General features: G+C 54.2%; 1 protein-coding gene across 1 annotated transcript in view; it reads right to left on the reverse strand.

Annotated features, from left to right (window-relative positions):
- PLXNA2 (plexin A2) overlaps window positions 1-17,212 on the reverse strand; it is a 177,512-nt gene extending 160,300 nt beyond the window's left edge. Inside the window, exon 1 of the mRNA XM_074925739.1 lies at window positions 17,107-17,212. The gene's annotated coding sequence lies outside the window, so the exon portion shown is untranslated. The remainder of the gene's footprint in view (window positions 1-17,106) is intronic.
- Window positions 17,213-17,470: the final 258 nt, after the last annotated feature.

Below are 17,470 nucleotides of genomic sequence, written 5' to 3' on the forward strand. Positions count from 1 at the left end.
GCAGAGCTGTCAGCTCCAGCCCAACTTCTACGCAGCGTCTCAGTGTGAAGGTTTTGCAGAGTATTTGTGAACAGTCACTGCCAAAGGCAAGAGACATCATCCAGGAAGGAGAATCTGCGTTTTCAAACATTATTTGAAGACGACAGAGCGTGGCTGTGAACTGGCATCCTACCCAAACGAGCCAGGGGACGACGATCCATCCCCACGTCACCCTCCCCCGGGACCTGCTCCTGCCAGCTCCCCGCTACCCCCCGGCCTAGGGGGGGGCAACATGTGGGTGCAGGACACAGATCAAGCAGCGTTCAGTGATACAGAGATTAAACATCAACGGAAAGCGGCCGCATGCCCCGCGGAAGCGTTTGGGGATGGCAGAGTACAGCTGGGGAGTTAAACACCAGGAGAGTGGGCAATTTTAACTCTGATCCTTAATACTATTTGACCATTAATTCTTCCTCTTTTTTTTTTTTTTTTTTTTTTGGAAGCGAGTCTAAAATATGGCCTTAAAAGCAATCTGAAGCTATTAGTAACGCAAGGTGAAAGAGAGAGTAAATTCAGGGACACAATATAAACCCAAGCAGCTGAAAGGCCTCAATTAGGCTGAAAGGAGTTATCTGGTATTTAAATAATTATTAGATTGAAGGAATAATCACAGGTCTGAGCCGATTTTTTTCCCCCCACTGTCATCCTAATGGAGACTATAATATTATTATTCAAATGCCCATGATTCTCATTGAGGGGGGAAGAAAAAAAAAGGGCTCATTTAATCTCCATGCGACAGGGCTTCAGGAGGCCCGATTAGTCATTTCTCTTATTTCAGCTGTCACTCACTCACGGGCACCACGGTTTGTCATTAGTGGTATTTTATGCACACGCACACACGCCAAAAAAAAAAAAAAAAAGGGGCGAAAAAGGAAAATTAAAGCAAAAAAAAAGAGAATCTTCAGTGGAAAATGACGGATCAAAGGAACAATTTTGATGTCACTAGGGCGGCAGCTGCGTTTGCTTCGCGGTGACGGGATCTTTTCTTTTCGGGCAGGGTTGCTCTCGTGAGCAGGGGTTTATACCCAGCCCCAGAGCTCTGCCCTCAGCGGGTCCCGCGCTCCTGGGACACCCCATCCCCTGCGAGGGGGGGGCAGCTCCTGCAGCCCCAGCCCCCCCGACACAGCACCCCAGCACCCTCCCGGCCCCAGCGCTCGGCATCCCAGTGCCACGGGCTCTGCCCGGGCTGTCACTGCGTCGCCCCCTGCTCGGAGGGTCCCCAACCACCCCACAAAGGAGCAGAGCGGGTGAGAAAACCCTCTGTGGGTTTTTCTCCTAAAGGCCACGTGGGTTTGGGGAGCTGCCTCACAGAATGAAGCCTCCTGAGAATGCACTGAGCTTGCGGGGAGGGGGACCACGGGCCCGTGATTGCTTTCTCTGCTGGAGGTGGATTCTGCCCTTTCTGCTTTTTTATAGTCAAATAAGATTCATTGCTGCGAGGCCGGGAGCGGGGAGACCGGCTGGCTCGTGCTGCTGACCTCCCCTGCAGGTCACCGGGCTGTCAGAAATCCCCCAGAATTATCGAAAGGGTCACCAAAAGGGCAGGTGACACTATATAAACTAAAATACAAGAACAAACCATTTGGAACAGCCTCACCCTTGCACCAACTTGACCCTTTCTCTTTGCATTGGCTCCATATCGTATCTGCCAACTGAAATGAGGGAAAAAAGCTGAGAGTTTGGCCATTTCTCCATAGCAAGGAAGAACACACGTGCCAGGTCTGCATCCCTCCTGCAACCCATCGAGAATTTTTCTGTGAAACCTTTCCAACCATTAAAGCTGCCACAGTGATTTATCCCTTTGAAGAAATGATATTCAGGACACATTTGTCAGCTATGGAGGAAGACCTTACAATAATTAATACGGTTTTGTTTCATTTTAATTAGACAAAAGCTCTGAGCCAAAATGTCTGATCTAAGCATCTCTGAGCTCTGGGATGTTTCCAGCTCAGATCAGAGGTCCAGGTCTCAGTCCTGCCTCCTCGGCCAAGCCACCGCAGCCAGATGAGCCCTGTGGTGCTAAACCTCCCCTTCCCCAGCAGAAACCTGCCCACCCACTCGCACAAGTCCCTTCCCGCCTCCCAGCACCTTCGCCCCTTTCTCCAGCAAGAGGATCCTCAGCACACTGGAGCCCCGAGGGGAGGGTTCCCCAGCTGGCCCGGGGCAGGGCTGTGGGTGCCAGTCGCCCACCGCAGCGGCGGCGCCGAGGGAGCCCGGGGTGCAGCAACGGTGAGTTCAACCACCGCCTCTGGAGTTTGACACCAGCTGAAGTTACCAGCAGCTGGATGTGAAGAAACTACAGTTTCGTAACACAAAGCAATGAGGAGGGCTCCTAGCACCTTTCCTTCCTACTTTTATTTATTTTTTTTTTAAGAATACTTTGAGTCTAACAACAAGAAGAGCAAGTTGCAAATGACCAGCACGGTGCCCGGCGAGAGGTCCAAGGTTTCTGTAGAGCTCACTGAACCACAGGGAGGATGAAGACCGCACCGTTCCTAAAGCTGCAACACTGAACCCTTCGGGTTTCAAGGCTGGAAACCACCTTTTTGCTTCACCCTTCTGGCCCGTGGCCGTGCCCGTCCCCGGCTCGGCAGGGCTGTGCTGGGAGCCGCGTCCTCCCTTCCCCGCAGCTGCTTATTCACGGGGATGGTATTTCACAGGCTTGTCAGCTTTCTGAGAAAGAGTTAAGAGGGAAAAATACAGCATTGTGATTATTGCTTCCTCCAGTCCTGGGACAAGGAAGAGGAGGGGAAGAATGAAACCCAGCCATGAAAAGGCATTTCCCTGATAACAAACACGATTGCATGAATTATGCACAAAATTTGTTCGTATTGTCCGGACTTCAGATATTGTTTATACAACGCATACCGGATAGGCCACCTCTCCCCCCCATCTCCCTCTTGAGCACACACATCTCAACAGGTCTGGAGTAAAAGGAAACAGAAAATCCCCTGGAGAGATCTGCTGTAAGCCCCATCTTTGCAACTGCATTTTGGAGAGCGCGGCGCAGCACCCTGACCTACCCGACGCCGCTCTTGGCTTTGTCCCAGACTTTCTGAATAGACCTGGACAAGTCATGTTACTCAGCCTCAGTTGTTCCATCTGTGAAATGGGGATAATGCTTTCATACATGAGGCACTCGGCTATTCAATCGATGAAAAACTCAAAAGGGAGTTACCGGGCGTGAACTGTTGTAGTCAAGTCTGTGTCGGGGCCGGGTTTAGCACTTCCTGGTGCGCCTCCGTTCATACTCTTTGAGCAGAGGTTGTACAAAGCAGGGCTGCTCTTCCCTGACAGTGGAGACAAGCAAACACAGGCATGGCTCCCTCCGACACCCAAGGATGCTGAAACATCCCTGTGACAGAGCAAGGAGGCATTTCCTGAACACTGACAAAATCATCACCGTCTCCAGGGGAGCACTGGCTCCTCTGGCAAATCTAAAGCAGGAGGGCAGCCATGGCTCACGCCCCGCTGTGCACTGCAGCTGGAGACATTTAACCCACCAACCCTCAAAGACATCCAGAAAAATTCATAATCAATCTAGGACACCTAGGTGGCAGAAATTAGACACCTTTTTCTCTCCCTGTGAGGATACTTGACACCTGCTATCTGAGAAACCACAGCTGGCAGCTATTGAGATTCAAGTACGCTGCTGCGAAATAGCTTATAAATTACCTTGCCCCAAGAGAGGTGCTGAGACCAGAGGACTTTATTCACTGTGCAGTCCCTGAGGACAGACCCAAGGCTGGTGACAACACCGCGCACTGGAGCGCAGAACGGATCCTTATTTTCCTGGTTGCCTTGAAGTACGACAAAAAGGGAAAATTTAACACTCGAGTTTCATAGCTGGTTTATTCAAGTTTCGGGAAGTCTCAGTTTCATCCAAACCCGTGTAAGCAGGCCACTGGCTTTGGGTAACATGAAATCACAAAAGCCTGTGGCCAGAAAGTTGTGATTCTCTAAACCAGTCTCCTGGTGCAAGGACCAGCTACAATCATCATTCAAGAAATGTTTTTCTAAACTGTCCTGGAGGACCTTCAGAAACAGAGTCCGACCTCACCAAGCAATCTAGGCCAGTGTGTTCCCTAGAAAGAGCTTTTTCTAGTTTCCTACCCAAGTCCTGATGGACCGAGGTTTATCCACTCCTCTTCGCTGGTGCACCTGAACATTATTTGATTATTCACGGACTTCATTCCCAACAAAATAGAACTTAATGGATGGTGACCTTAGGTGCAAGCAGATTAAACGATTAAATGATTTGCCCAAGGCTAGTCAAAAGGTCCCAGTGGCAAAGCTAGGAGTTTTATCTCCTGAGCCTCAGCCCAGCACTCTCTCCCCAGGTGACATCCAGCTGCAGTTTATTACAAGAGAATATTACAGTGCAGCATGAGGGAAGATCACAGAGCGGCCACCGAACTGGAGGAGAAAAATAAGCAGCAGCTTCTCCTGGCCTCAGTCCAAGTGCACCACAGGCAAGTGAAGAACCCCAGCTTCAAATTAAATGGGTCCCCAGCCACTCCATTAAACAGAAATCCTGAAACAGAAATCCTTTGGCTGTGCCAGCCCTGTACAGCGAGTGGTGTTCGTTATCCCCAACACTCCCTACGGCAGCCAGATGTATTTACACAGTAGCCACAGTGCTGTTACCTAAGTAAACCAGGAAATTGTACATTTGTTAACGTTAGGTTCTGAGATGCTGAATCCCCAACTGTGCAGCTATAGATTTCACTCAGCCAGCAGCACTGAAATTATTAAGAGCGCACCAGCGCCTGTGTGCACATTCAGGCAGGTTTCCCCATTCCAGAGGTGTTTACTGGTTACGGTGCTCCATGCCACTCCACAACGGGATTATTTTTCCAGATTATGAGTAATAACCACCACGTCCAGCCTCCACAGCCGCAGGCTGTCCATCCCTGCGCCTTCCCCCATGGCACCGGCAGGGCAGGGGGCTGCGGCACCAAAGGGGGGCAGGAGGGGAGAGGTTCACCCCTGGCTGTGACCAGCACCAGCAGCTCCCGGCTTCGCTCCAGATTTCAGCTGCCAGTCACCATGCTGGCATTCCCACTGCAGGGGGGGAAGAAATTCTCATCCAGGTACCACCGTGAGAGCACGAGGATTCGGAAAGGCAGAACACAACTGCAAAAGCCCTTAAATTAACAACAAAACTGAAGCAGGCAGGTTGATGCAGGAGAGAGCCACACAGCACTGAAGAACCCTTCAGGGACCATTAACCAGCCCTCGTCAGGCCTGTCTTAGTGGAAGTATGTGCTATGAACTGCAATCAACGCCAGCTCCATCAGCGACGCGAAGGAAGCGTCTCTCCCTCTCGAAGCCTCTTCACACAGGGTCGCTTGTCCTTTTATCTGCATCGCTGGGGCGCTCGACGTTGTTTCTGAAAGCATTTCAAGGTGCCTGAACCCTGGGAAATGTAAAGCCCCTTCATTCCCTGCCCAGCCTGCTTCACCGAGCAGGAAAAGCACCGGCCACGGCAGAGCTCGCGGACAGCGGCCGGTTGCTGGCAGGATCCCAGCGTGTCCTGTGCATCAGCACCCAGGGGCTCCCAGTGCCCGGGGGGGCTCCCGGTGGCAGCAGCCAGGTGCCCCCAGCCTTGCGTTCTGAGGTCCAGCCAAGGACCCCAAAGCCTGGAGCCGTGTCACCTCCATCCCACCATCAGCTGAAGATCATCTCCTCTCCTACAGCATTCGGACCTCAACGTCTACTGGAGAAAGTGGCTGCTTCCCACTCATCTGCTCCATGCTCCTCTGCCCCGCTTTTCAATTTCAGAGCTCTGGCAGATCACTGATTAATTCAAGCCTGTTTAATAACCCTTCTGTTTAGATGAAACAAGCTGTCTTGTTTTCTTTATTTTTAACACTAACTCTTGTTTCTTTGCTAAGGATCTTTCTGTCATTTAAAAACTTCTCTCTCTCCAACCAAGCTGATAATAGGATGGAGAAAGCATTTGCTCGTGTCCACATCTGACATCAGCCAGAAGTTAAGGAACAAGGCTAAAGAGGGACTTGACACCTTGATGGGCAAGAGGTCCCAGAAGCCTGAGCTTGTCTTGCAAAATCATTAGCTGTACAAATCCCTGCACGGCTCAGACCAGAGCGCAGACACTGGGGACGGCGGGGCCAGCTCTGCACAACGTGGCCGAGAGGAAAGGAGACCCCTGAGCCGGAGCTCCCCAACTCCTCACACGGCTCGTCTGCAAGGCGGGGGCTGCTCCCACCACCACAGACCAGCCTCACCGTGGCAGCAGCAGCCCTCTCCCTTCCACCTGCCCTGCCGGGTGCTCCGCCAGCCTCATGAGGGTTCTGAGGCATCGGCCGCTGCCCAGGAGAGCTCCCCACCCGCTGACACCCCCAAGTGCCGTGCACACAGAGTAACAGACACGCAGGGACCCGACTCCCGATGGGAATGAGTTGGAGCCTCTCAGCTGTCTCCTGTCTCTGAATTTCAAAGCTGCACTTGTCTGTAGAGCAACTGAGTCATTTCCTTCCTATATCCAGCCTATCGGACTGGATCCAGCAGTGCCCGGAAAACAATAAATCCTTCAAGGACTTGTAAGGCCATATTTCACAGGAATGCAGCAAGCCTGCCTGCCTGGAGAGCTCCTCACACACCCTCCGCTTCAACACCCCCCTGCGGAACCGTCCCCAGGCCCCACTCCCGGCACTGCAGAAGCCCAAGGCTGGGCCAGCGCTCGCCACGCGCACAGGTGTGATGACCCAGGGGTGAGGGTCACAAACCGATAATGCAGTTTCCTTGGCTTCATAAAACACACGGAGGATCTGGGAAGGAGAGAAGCTACAGCTGAATTCGTGGCGGGACTTCACCGACACTTTGTCAAACCGAAGGGAGGCTGCAGCCGCCGAGGAGTCTGCTCCACAGAATACAGCAACGCCGGAGGGCCCGGGCAGGCTGTAAGGATGCTTTCAGCTGGCTCGGATTGAAAAGTGTCTCCTTTACAGCCACATAATGGTCTTCCAGATCCACAGAACATTTCTATCGAGCTCAAAGACAAAACTCAATGATTGGAGCTATCCACGGCCTGGAAGTTGAAGAACTTCCACTCAAACAACAGGGTTGAAACGCCTGGTCAAAAACAAACTCCCCAACTTGAGTTTCCATGCAGCTCTGAGGAAAACTGGTGCATTTTCCAGGATCACTTCAGTGCTGCTCCCGTTGTGTTTTTAGATGCCAGAAGCAAAGCCCAACTGACTTACATTAAGATTCATAACATTGTTAACCAAACGATCTCACATACATGAGAAAAACTAAACAACAAGGAAATTAATACTAAATCCTCTTCAGTAACAAGATGGCTAAAGCAGATAATCTGGCAAAGTGTCATGTTTATCATGGAAATTTGCAGAAAACGTAACAGGAATTGTCAGGGATGAAGAAATGAGTCAATATTTTGCTTTTTCTCATGTCAAAATTTGCACTGTTTGTGGGAAAAACACTTCTTTTTTTAAATCCTGGGAGGAGAAGGAAATCAGGCCAAAATTGTTCGGTTTTCAATAGGTCTTCACAGCTCACAAAAGGCCAGTGTGAGAGCAGGTGCTGGCAAGGAAGGTGAGCTGCCCAAAGCCCTGTGCCTGCAGGACTCACACCCAGGGAGACCGTATCTTTACTTAAATTAGATTTCATATCAGGAAGAGGATTGACATACAGCTCATTTTGTCCAAGTCTGCAAGGAAGTGAATGGTTAAAAAAAACCCCACCATGTTGCTGAACTCACACTCAGAAATTAAAAAACTCCACCTGCAAAGTCAGTGCAAACCCACCCAACCTGTCACTCCTGAGGTTAAACCTCCCCCTGACCCAGTACCCTGGGCAGGGATTATTTTTTTAAACAAGTTATACAACATCCTTGGAAGTCCTTAAAAGAGCCCCTGTTTGTTTTTTTTTTTCTTTCTGAGAACTTGTTCTAGCACTTCTCAGCTCAGCCCGAGACAAGTTGTGGCCACCTCCAAGTCAGAAAATTTATTTGGTGGAACCAACGGAACAGATTTGCCCGTCACACAACTTATGCCTTGAAAAGCCAAGTTATGCAAGCACTTGTACCAGCACCTTATTATATCCCAGTGGACAAGCAAAGGGGCTCCTGCCTCTTTCTTCCACTGAACTCCGGAGTGCTTGCCCACGCTCCTTGGTTGCTATGAGATTTTAAAGACAGTCTAAAACCTGTTACAACCAAATGGGCTTTTAACACAATTCCTGCTCCGTAAAGCTCCTCATCTGCCAGTGGAGCCAAACACACCCCGGTCCACAGATCAGAGAAGGGCTCATCACCGCCGCTGCAATTAACTCCTTGCAAACTGCAGAGGGAACTTTCTAACAACTAGGAGAGAAATAGCCGGCAGAGAACCTTTTGCTGTCGCATCATCTCTCAGCCAAATAGATTACTTACTGTGGATGTTTTTCATCCAGCCCTTCCGGCTTCTGTAACACAGCGGATGATGCCTCTGTGAGGTTAAATTGATTTGGAAATACAGAGGGGCAGACATCAAAGGTCAGAACTTTTAGAAGGTTTCGGGCAAACGCAGAAGCATTTCTCATTCCCAGGTGGACTCTGAGAAGCTCTTACTCTCAGTTTGCTTTCTCCAGATTCTGAGAAGAGCTTTTCCCCCGCCCCGTAAGTCCACCAGCAGCATCTCTGGGCAGTCCTCAACAAACCAACTCAGAAAAACCCTGAAGAAACCCCAGCCCACACCTAGCAGTCTGACCGTGGCAAGCGGACACGCCTTTCTGGCTCCCTACATCCCTCAGAGCCAATGGCTGAAGGCAGGAGGGCGTTTAGGCATCTTTGTTCTTACTTGTGCCCTACCCTCAGCACCAAGACTCAATAAAGTAAAAACAGCAGAAGCGTTCGGGGCCTGCGGTAGCACAGGTACCCTCTGTGTCCGCGGACGCTGACAAACCAGCGCTCCCCTGGGCGTGTGCACTGGGATAAAGCAGGTGCCTGCTACATCGGCCCCTCCTCACCAAAACCCAGGATAACCGAGGTGCTTCGAAAACAGAGTCACACCCGGCTGTCCCCTGAATCACACAGAACAACCAGCACCAGCCCGGGGGTTGCTGCTGGGACCCCAGTGTGCTCTACAGCCCAGGCAGAGCTGCACCACCCCAACCACGCTTGGCCCCTCTCGACACCAGGAGGGCAGGAGCTCCCATGTTTTACCTTCAGTGCAGATTTAAACCCCGTGAGATGGCAAAGCTTCAGCGTAAGAATGATTTAGGCAGTTAGGAAACCTACAGGCATGTTCCCTTTTCCTCCCCACCCCACCTCTCACACTTCCATTAAAAATGAAAAGGAAATTCACAGGCTTTTTTTTTTTTTAAAAAAAAAAACATTACAGGCTGTGACATAAACCAGCAAAGGCAGGAAATATCATAAGGACAGTGCTCCATCCTCTGCTCCTGTCACTGAGACTTTTTGGGGACTTGGCAAATGAATGAGTAAAGGAGACAGCCTGCGTGTTTTATGGAGTTGAACTGTAACATCCCTGTTAAGCAGCCAACTTACCATTTCTCTGCTCTGACATCAATAAATCTACCCAGCCACCGGGCACAACGCTCTTCACATGGACTGGCTACACGTGAAACCCTCGTGTCTGGCTACCTGGGCAAGCGACCAGCCCGCTGGGGTCTGCGGCACTCGCTGCCGCTTCTGCGATATTCTTAAAGAAGTGGGAAACGGCCCGTTCCAGTAACATGACTTGGGAGGTTTTAGCGCTGCTACTGACACACGCACGTTCCTCACAGCACCCGCTTTTCCAACACCCAATTCCCAAAACCTCAGCTTTCCGCTCCTGGAGGGGAAAACAGCCACTTTAAGCTATAAAGAAAATCTTGACAAGGTAAACTCTGAAAGCCCAGCAATCGGGAAGCAAATAAGAAGAATTCAAAGCCTTGTTTTAAGCATTATAATTAATCTCAAAACCTCGAAGCTCAAACTCACTTTTTGGAAGCTCGTTCCCAGGTTAACAAACCAGAGCGGTGTCACACATGAACACCGAGGAAACCCCCCTCCACGCCCCCAGCTTTCTGCCCTTCTCTCACTGGATGCTCCGTTTCCTCCACAGCTCCAGCGCCCCACGCCGCACACGAGGCATCGCTCCAGGCTCTCTCTTACCGATGACATGAAACCGGAGGAGAAACTACACATCAATCTCTCCGGAAGACGTTTGTTCTCAGGCTCACTGAGCCTGGAAATAACACGAGGAACTTACTCCACGCTGAGTCAGGGTCTGAGAGCAGCTCCTGGACCAGCCGTGGTGGATCCGCTTCCTTCCCGGCGCACGTCACGGGCGGCAGAGCCCAGCGCTGCCCCAGAGGTTTCCTGTTTTCCCCCGTGCTGCGCCGCTTCCCGAGACACGGTACAGGGAAACGGGGCTCCGGAGCCTGACACCGAGCTGCTGCTGGAATTAAAGCTGCTGTTTTTCAAATACTGTTAAGAGCCAGCCAGGAGCTGAAAGCAAAATAAGCTGTTTCCTTCAACCTTCCCTGACAGCCGCAGGGAACAGCCTCTCCGAGGACTCTCACTCCCCCGTCCAACCATCCCTCTGCTGGGAAAATGGAGTCAGATTTGCCTGTGCACCCCCAGGGCTCCCCCGACACATCCCAGCACGCCCGTGGCTGAGCCCCGTGCCCGAGTCGAGGCCACTGCAGGAGGGAGCCAGTGGTCCAGCCCTCGGGGAGCCCTCCCAGCCCCCCCAAGTCACTGCAGAGAGGCAGAGGCCGGGTCCACGCTCAACTCCTCCTGCCTGCGCCCACTCCTCTGAACAGCCTCCTGCTCACATGGATTTTTGCTGGTGCAGTCATCCCCATGGAGGCTTTTGGTAGAGCAGCACCACCCTAAAACTGCACCTCCCCTTGCTCCCACCAACATCACCAGCCACAGCCAGGCCGCAAGCGCAGCTACGGTGGCACCGGCACGCACCGGGAGATCCCCCACCGCTCCCCACCGACACGAGCAAAGCCTGGTCTAACATCCACTCACCACGCTCGGGAGGAGGCTCAGCCTTGGCGGCAGCCAGGAAGGAGAGTGTCCTTCCCGTCCAGCTCCCAGCCACCGGGGCTCAGGCTCCAGCGCCGAGCCCCCGCCGCGCTCCGAGCGCAGCGCTGAGCTCCCCGGGTCAGCCGGCGGCTCCGTTAATGAGCCCTGGGGAAGGAGCAGCGGCAGCGGGAGGAGGCGAGGTGAGAGGTCAGTGTAATATTTACTCAGACGTCACCTTTCACTTTTATGAAGCGGGGAAGTGGTGCCGGAGCAGGAAAAGGGCTGCGATCCTGGGATGTTCCTGCCAGGGAAGCTGCTGTCACACCAAGCACAACACTCGCGGGTCCTCAGACCCCACAAACCGCACGGGGCTGGGGAGGGGCTCTGCGCTCTTCCCACCACTGCTGCCATCTGCCCCACCAGAGGGAAGGGCTGGGCTAGGCAGGACTTGTGAAGAGCAGAGCCTCTCCGGGTGCCCTGTGCTCCAGCAGGTCCCCAGCCGGCCCGGAGCCCATCGCCCGACGGGGCTGTCCCTCCGCACCGCGACTCTAAGGAACCCCCAGGAGACAAAGGCACAGGGAGCCAAGGTAGAAATCCATCCGTTGGATAACAAATTTCCCCAGTGGACCTGTTTCTTGGAAAAACCGTCTCCTCTGCCAAGCGGTGAGATGGTTCTGAGCACGCAGGGAGCGCCAGCAGCAGCCCCAGACAGCGGGCAGGGCTGGTCCCAGGGCAGGACGGAACAGCACTTGCTGCTGCCCTGGCACAGCCGGGCCCTGGCTCACGGGGCTCTCCCAGGCTCCCTATCGCTCGGCCTGTGGAGACGATCTGGACTTTTTTTTATAATGTGACTCTGATGCCTTTTATCTCCTCCTCTGAGCGTCATTTTAGCCCAGGCAAAGCAGGATTAAATTTTCATAATATGATACATTTATCTCGCTTTTCATTCCCCCCCCCCCCCGCCCCCCCCATCACCACCTCCCAGTTCGATTTCACCCAAACAGAAGCTGCGATTACGGTGAGAAACATGAGATGGGCTCTACCTGATAATGGAGGGGAGGGCACCTCTTTCCCAGCACCCTGTCCCTGGCAGCCCCCTGCCACGCAGCAGCCAGCCTCAGGCTGATGGCATCACTCGGGCCCCCCAGAATGCACAGACAGATCATAATTCAGGCTCAAAACCCAGCAGAGCACGCGCGGCAGGTGAGGTACGTCACTGCTGCACTCGTGCCTTTGGGAAATTTGTGCTTTCTTGGTGAAGTCCTGCTAAAGCAGCCTCGCCCCACCCGAGCAGCCCCCGGCGCTTGGGCTCAGGCCACAGTGGGCAGAGGAGCCACAAGCCACGCTGGGGAGCCACGCTGTCCTGGACAAGGAGCAGGGAGAGGCAGCCACAGCCAACCGGCCTCTGAAATTCTGAAAAGCACCAACATCCTCCTGCCCCGCAAACCGCAAGCGCCGGGTCGGACCCGCAGCCCCGTGACCTGTCCTGTCCCTCCGAGGGCCGGGGCCCACGCACCAGCCAGAGGCTGCAGCTCTGCCAGCTGCTGGGTTTATGTTCATATTTCAGTTGGGCTCTGCCAGCCTGATCCTGAGGATCCCCTCTAGTGGGATGAGTTGGAATTTCAAGCCCACATCCCACTCCCATCTCCTCCCCAGCTCTCTCCGCGCCAGCGGCGGACGGTGGGCTGCGGCGGGGAGCCACGAATCGCTCGCCCCGCTTTGCCAGGACCATTGGGGTGAAGTCAAAACCAGGCTGGACAGGCAGATGTCGTGGAGACGGCGCAGGCAGAGAGGGCTGGAGGAGGGAGGAAGAAGACAGCAGACATCAAGGATGAATCCCCTTCACGGCAGCAAGGCGGGGACGTCTTCGTCAGGGAAACATCTGCCCGTGAGGATAAGGTGCCACCCCGACCATGTGCTTCACCCGCAAGCCGGAGCGTGTCGTGGCCACCCCGAGAGGGTTGGCACAGCGGCACGTGGGGACCCGGCCTGAGGCATCCGCTCACAGCCCATCTCCCTCCCTGGCACTAAACCACCCAGTAAATACATATATTTTCACTGCAGATAAAGAATCTGAACACAAGCCCCGGGTGGCCGCCTCTGCCGCCCAGGGACAGCACGCTGCCCTCAATTCTGCTTTTGTTCCCCCTTTGCTTTTCATCCCCGAGGCTCCCTCTGCACTACTTTTGCAGACAAAGAGCTCGTGGCCTCCTCAGACCAAACCACCCTCAAGTCTCGCCGAGCCGAGCCGTGCCCTCGCCCTTCACCCTGGGAGGAAGGCGGGCACCCCGTCGGCAGAGCGCACGGGATGCTCCGGGTGATAACGACGCACCCGATCCGGGCAGCGGCCTCGGTGGCTCAGCCCCAGGAAGAACTCGGAGCACCTTTTCCCCCTTGGTTCCCCCTTGCCCTTCCCTTTGCTGTTGTGGCGGTGGCCTCCTAGCCAAGCTGGTTAAGAGATTAACACTCTAAAAACCACATTTACTCTAATTAGCCATGAAATCTTTGTAACTAAGTGAAAAAATGTTTCCCTTGAGGGATTTTTGTCCATTCATCACTGTTTGAATTGCCAGAGAGAGAGAGGAGGGGGTTGGGGGGGGGGGAGAGAAAAGAGGGGGGAAGAGAGAAAAAACTCTCAGATCTAATGAATTAATAGCAGAATGCCCTGGGGGAGCAGTGGGCTCCTCCAAAACACGGGCACCTCAAAGGGGGCTTTTCACAGGCTCGCCAAGGGGACGCTTCTGAATTATTTCGAGTTAACAGACTGTAACACAATGCTGCGCTCCCTGGACGAGCTGGGCAGCTTGGCCGGGCGCTGCGGCCCTCCCGCCCCTTCCGCGGGGACGGACAGACGGACGCTGTGCCCGGCCGGGTGCGGGCAGCGGGACAGGGCTCTGCTGCACCCCCCAGCCACTATTCCACTGGGAAAAACATTTCAGAGTTAGGTGGGGGGGGGGGGGGGCAGAGAATCTTGCCACAACTTAGGCCTATAAATATTTCATATTGCTGGAATAAGAACGATTATATTCCTGCCAGCACTTTTCTTGTGTATTTTAAATGTGTCACCGCCTTCTACTTTCTCCCCCGTTTGTGTTTCTTGTAACAGGCCCATGAAATAAAGATTAGCTGAATAATCAAGAGTGTTTAGAAATGTGAAGGGGCCTGTCTCAGGAGCACTGCACGCTCAGGTTCATCTTTTTTCTTTCTTTTTAAGGATGCCAAACACAGATGGGGGAGCACAGTTTTCACACGCTGTAAGAGACGGGCTGGAGCGAGCGCGGCGCCCGAGCGTGCAGGGACGAGGCGAGCAGAGAGCACTCGCTTCGCCGTCAAAAATGACAGCCTCAACGCCATGCGGAAAGAGGGGGGCACTCTCCCCCATTACATATTTATTGTTCAAACTGCAGAGGGGCCAATTAAAACAGCTTGATCACTGCCGTGTTCCAGCAGACGGGCGGATGCTCAGAGAAGCGGGATGAGAGGCAGGTGTCCGCTTCCCTGCCGCGGTACAGCGCCGTCCGCTCCGCCGAGAGTCCCTGGAACCACCTCGGCTGAACAAAGGTGCTTCCGAGACGCAGCCCAGCTCCCTCAGAGAGCGTCACGCCGACACCAGCCCACAGGCACTGCTTTCCTCCTTAAGCCTCCTCGCCACACACCCCACGCAATTGCTCCGTATCGGCTTCTGCCGCCTTTCCTAGCCCAGTTCTTCATAGCAGCTGCCTACGGCACGAGACAGCCCGCACCTCCGGCTGCCCCGGCTGTTGGGCAATTATTCCGAGATGTGCTCGAGACTCCCACATTTAGCTGCAACAGGAGTTCCCAAAGTAAGTTCTGGAAAGCCTCGTGGCGGTAGTTAAATTGGCGAGCTCGAGAAGGTACCACAAATCACATGTTTCTCTCAGACACCACAGGGTCTGCGCAGCAAACGGCTCCAAATGTCATTTCCATTTAGCTGCTTTGCAAGCCAATTTGTCACATACTAATGCAATTTGCTGAAGAGAGTTAAAGAGCACAGGGCAGTAGCAGTCACCTCTTCTCCAGGCTCCTGCTGCCAGCCTGGATCTGCATTTTCTCTTCTGCATCCCCCCCCCCCCCCCCGAAGTCCCCTCCTGCCGAGAGGCAGGGGAAGCTCAGGGTTAACGCGAAGAGCAAGACCCAGCCCGGTAAGAGCACCGGGAAAAAGCCTTTCCATCGTTTTGGTGGATTGTATGCAGATCTTATGCAGCATCTGTTACCTGTTTCCACCACACAAACTTATTATAAGCTGGGGGGGGGAAACTCCACGATTAATTACATCAAACAACACTATAAAGACAATGAAGAGTAAATTGGGTTACTTTATGTTTTTGCAATGAGCACCGTGGAGATGGTTGGAAGAGTTGAGAAAGACGACTGGTTTGCTAGACAAGCCATTTCACAACAGCAGTTGTACATCCCCATTACTCGTTGCTTGCACCGAGTTTCTTAAATCAAAGCTATTTTGCCTGGTTCCCTGCACCACCCCCAAATATCACATTGAAGCTTTGAGGGTCCTCAAAGTGACAACAAATGGCAAAAGGACAGCAATAAAGACCCAAAAAATAGCACATTTTAAAGGATCTAGCACCTCTGCGTTAAAGGAAAAAGGCTAAACATCTGTTCTGAAGATGGCACAGATTTCTTCTGAGGCATCTGCCTTTCAGCTGTAAAGTAGGTCATTTGATTTAACTTTTAGACACCGTATCAATGAAGCCAGCCGGAGAAGGAGAGACAAGACCATTTCCCCAAGTCAGCTGAGATCTATTAAACACATCCAAGCCACCAGTGAAGCATCAAGTGCTCAGCACATAACAGGGAAACCCTGTCAGCAGTAGCTTTTTGCATCATGGTATTCCGCTAACTTCACATTCTTTCACCTCCAAGCCAGTATCTTGAACTGTAGGTCACAGACACAGGGTTTGGTGGTGGTTTTTTTTTTTTTTCCCCTCTACCACTTACTATTCACCTCACTTAATATTAACCTATTGACTTTCTGATACCCCTTAGAACACAGATTAATTGAACATCATTCACTTCACCTCCAGGAACGTGGAAGTATTGGCCATGGCTTGAATGGAGACAAAGCCTGTAACGCCTGACGGTGCCAGGTTAAACGGAGGTCACGGCAAGCCAGGACCGGGGCAGGAGGCCAGCGTGGCCAGCACTTGCCCAGAGCAGCCTCTGCCCTGGCCAGCACGCACCAGCCACAAGCCACTGGGCTGGAGGGGAGCTGGACCATGAGCCAGGAGTTTGCATTTCCCTGAAGGGAACACAAGTGCATTTCCCTTCCCTCCCCTCTCTGCCGAAAATAAAGGGTCTTGCAAGGATTTAGGAAAGTTTTAATGGGGATTTTTTTTTTTTTTTTTTTTCCCCCCAAGATTCAGGGGGGCTTTTGTAAAAGTCCCTCCTTGCCAACAGTAACTTTTTATGGAAACGAGTTTATTCTGGTGCATCGACTGCTCCAGACCGTGACTGAGCGGTAGCAAACGAACACGGAATTCACGAGAAAATACACGACTGCTAAAGGTGAACGTGCACCTAAAACGGACCGGGGGGGTGGGGGGGATATAACCGGGCACGGGGGGCTTTGGGAGGGCGATTTCTTCACGCCCCTCTGCGAGCACCCCCGGGGCAGCATCCCCCGGGGGCAGCCCCCCCCCCCCGGAACCATCCTTTCTCGGGGGGCTGCCTCCCCGCCCCCCCCCGAACCGGTCCCCTCCCGGGCAAAGCCGCTGCCCTTGGCGCAGCCCCCCCCGGTCCCGCCGAGCATCTCCCCGCCGGCTGCAGCCCTCGGTGCCACCCGCGTCAGGCAGCCACGGGGGGCACGGGCGGAATATGGGGGGCACGGGCGGGGGATACGGGGGACACCCACACGACACAAACGCAAACCTCCCCCCCCTGCACCTTCCCGGCCGCCCCCCGCCAGGAGCGCGGCAGCGGGGATGCCCGAGGGAGCCCCAACCCCAGGGAGACACCCCCCCCCCCCCCGGGAGAAGGGGTTTGGGGGAGGTAGAACCCCCCGCCCCCCCCCCGGCACTCACCAGCCCTCGCAGCTCCGGTGCCTCCCGCCTTCCTCGGGGTGCCGGCTCCCCGGCTCACGGCGGGGGAATCCACCCGGCCCCCGCCACCGTGGAAATCCAGGGCCGGGCGCCCGCTCCTCCTCCTCCTCCTCCTCCTCCTCCTCCTCCTCCTCCTCCTCCTCCTTCTCCCCCGCCTCCCCGCAGCCTCCCCCGGCTCGGCTCGGCTCGGCTCGGCTCAGCCCCGCCGGCCTCTCATCGCTCCGCAGCCGCTGCCCGGCGCTCGGCCCGCCGCGGCTCCCCCCGCCGCCCCCCCGCCCCGCGCCGCCCCCCCGCCCCGCCGTTAACCCTTCCCGGCCGGGCCGCGGGGCTCAGCCCGCCCCCCGCC

This window comes from Athene noctua, chromosome 23, assembly GCF_965140245.1.
Source record: "Athene noctua chromosome 23, bAthNoc1.hap1.1, whole genome shotgun sequence".
Lineage (NCBI taxonomy): Eukaryota > Metazoa > Chordata > Aves > Strigiformes > Strigidae > Athene > Athene noctua.